This window comes from Petaurus breviceps, unplaced genomic scaffold (assembly GCF_028583685.1).
Source record: "Petaurus breviceps papuanus isolate PSGF00001 unplaced genomic scaffold, PetGlider_PUasm1.0 567, whole genome shotgun sequence".
NCBI classification, from domain to species: Eukaryota; Metazoa; Chordata; class Mammalia; order Diprotodontia; family Petauridae; genus Petaurus; species Petaurus breviceps.
In genome coordinates, this window is record NW_027186383.1 from 2,063,173 (window position 1) to 2,065,976 (window position 2,804).

At 42.7% G+C, this 2,804-nt stretch overlaps 1 pseudogene; it reads right to left on the reverse strand.

The window, feature by feature from the left end:
* Positions 1-884: 884 nt before the first annotated feature.
* LOC138173134 (eukaryotic initiation factor 4A-II-like) lies at positions 885-2,474 on the reverse strand (annotated as a pseudogene).
* Positions 2,475-2,804: the final 330 nt, after the last annotated feature.

Here is a 2,804-nt window from a genome sequence, read left to right on the forward strand (position 1 = left end):
AAATTCTGAGGAGACCAAGGCAAAAGCAAAGTGGCCACTTCACTTTCACCATTGAAATTGAAATGTGGGAGACAACCCCCCCCACACACACACACCAAATATACACAGAGACATACACATACATTTAAACACACACACACACACACACACACACTTTTCCCCTCCCCTTTGTTTCCTTCCCCTCCTATATGCTCCCTTCCTCTCTTAATCCTACCCTCTCCTTTCCTATCTTTCCACCTGCCTGCTAGGTGATATCTAGGTCATGATTCCTGGCTTTTCTTTTCTTTTTTTTTTAATGTACAAGTAATTTATTGAACATTCAAACTTCATTAAGACATGTGCAATATGGCAATTTTACTGGGTTTAACCCTACCTAGTTTATGATTGCTTGCTGGAGCTTAGTAAGAGGGTCCAGTTCACGCTTACCACTAATTCAATACTTTATTGAATAAATACAATACCAAACAAAATGCATTTAAATGCTTTCTTAAAAAAATTAGTCCATTTGAAAAGCCTTTCCTATTCAGTCTACTGACTAACACAAGAAAGGCAGATATGCTAATTTAACATAATTGGCTGATTTTATACTGCACTTATATCTTTTAGTCCATAAGTTAATTATTAAGTGATAGAGAACATCTAATACAACCATTTCTACAGAACTAGGAAATAAATTTCTAATAAAGAAAGATTTTACAGACCCCATATCTTTTACACCCAACCTCAACAGTCTAACTCTAAAGGAAAAAGCCAGTAACTCTCCACAAGAGCTTGCCACTAAAGTCACTTTGCTATGAAAAATGTGTATTTCTGATCCATTCTGAGCATTGAGATAAGATTCAATATTCCCAAAGAAAGAAGCACAATGCACATTGTGAATTGCCTATTCAGCAACAGTGAGCACTGCATTCAAAACCATCTCATGCCAGGGATTAAATAAAATCAGCCTCATTCATTGGCATCTCCTCTTCTGTAGTATTGTAGAATGTCTCAATGACACAAATAATCCTTTTGTCTTCTTCAGTAGCAAAGTTTATAGCCACGCCTTTCCTCCCAAAGCGACCACCTCTGCCAATTCTGTGAATATAGTTATCATGATTGGTAGGTTTATAACCAAAGATACTTGCTGCACATCAATCCAATGAGCCTACAAGTCTGTAGGATCAAGGCTGGATCCTGATCTGAACTCCCTCATGATAACATCTCGCTCCTTCTGGTCCATGTCACCATGCAGAGCAGAAACTGTGAAATCCCTGGCATGCATCTTTTCAGTCAGCCAATATATCTTTCATCTTATGTTCAGAAAAATAACAGCCTGTGTAATGGTCAGTGTCTCATACAAGCCACAAAGAGTATCCAGCTTCCATTCCTCTCTTTCAACATTAATGTAGAAATGTTTATTTCCCTCAAGGGTCAATTCTTCCTTCTTCACCAGAATTCGAATAGTATCTCTCATGAACTTTTTGGTCACTTCTAACACATCAGTTGGCATTGTGGCAGAGAGCAACATGACCTGAATATTTGTACTTAATTTCAGGAAAATCTAGTAGATTTGATGCTTAAATAAATGACTCAACATTTCATCTGCTTCATCCAAAACAAACGTCTTTATCCATTTTGGAGAAAGATATCTTCTTCTTCTTTTTTTTTTTAAGCAATTGCGGTTAAGTAACTTGCTCAAGGTTACACAGCCAGGTGTTCCAGGGTGTGGTGCTAAGTATCTGAGCCTGGATTTGATCCCCAGGTCATCCCAACACTGGAGCCGGTGCTCTTACTTGCTGAGCCACCTGGCCACCCCTAAGCATTTGGGGTTAAGTAACTTGCTCAAGGTTACTTGGCCAGGTGTTTCTGGGTGGGTGTTAAGTGTTGGAGCCCAGATTTGATCTCCAGGTCATCCCAACACGGGATCCAGTCCTCTTACTCGCTGTGCTACCTGGCTGCCGGAGAAAGATATCTTCTGTTTAGCATATCAAACACTCACTCAGGAGCTCCAGCAACAATTGGTGGTGCCTCAGCGTGCAGTTTTTGCATTTAATTTCGAACACTGATTCCACCAATGCAGGCATGACATGTTGCTCCCATATAGTCTCCAAGGGCTGAAATTACCTTCTGGATCTGTTGAGCTGGCTCTCTGGTGGGGGCCGATACTAGTGCCTGGGTCTCCTTGAGCTCAGTCTCCAAGTGTTGCAGGATGGAAATGGCAAATGTGGCTGTCTTGCCAGGCCCTGGCTGCGCTTGGGCAATCCCATCATACCCTTTGAGGGGATGATGGCTCTCTGTTGGATGGCCGACGTGCGCATAGATGCCCTGGAGCAGAGACTCCTCGAGATTCATAGCATCAAAGTCGTCCATGATTTCATTCCAGTAGCTCTTGATGACGCCATCAGGGTCCATGCCCTCTGGGCCACCATGGTCTCTGTTATAATCCGGGGACTGACCAGACATGATCCGAACCAATGCTCAGAGTCCAACTGAAAAGCTGATTGCTGTTTTTTCTTGGTGTCCATGGGAATACCACATAGCAAGTCAGACCTTGGGCTATAACCCATTTTGTATTACATATGACAGTCTTACAGCCTGCTCCTTTGCCCAGCCCCACCCCATCCTGGGGCTGTGCACTTAGGCAGTGCTAATGGGGAGATGTGCAAGGCTAATGGCCTCAGGCACTTGGCCCAGGGTCTGGGTGGACCAGAGCTTGACCCAGTGAAAGAATGACTTTTGGGATAAGCACATTGTGCTATCTGATCTTTCAGGGCTTCTCACTATTGTGATGTTTGCTCTTTAAAATATCCTGTATTCCACCC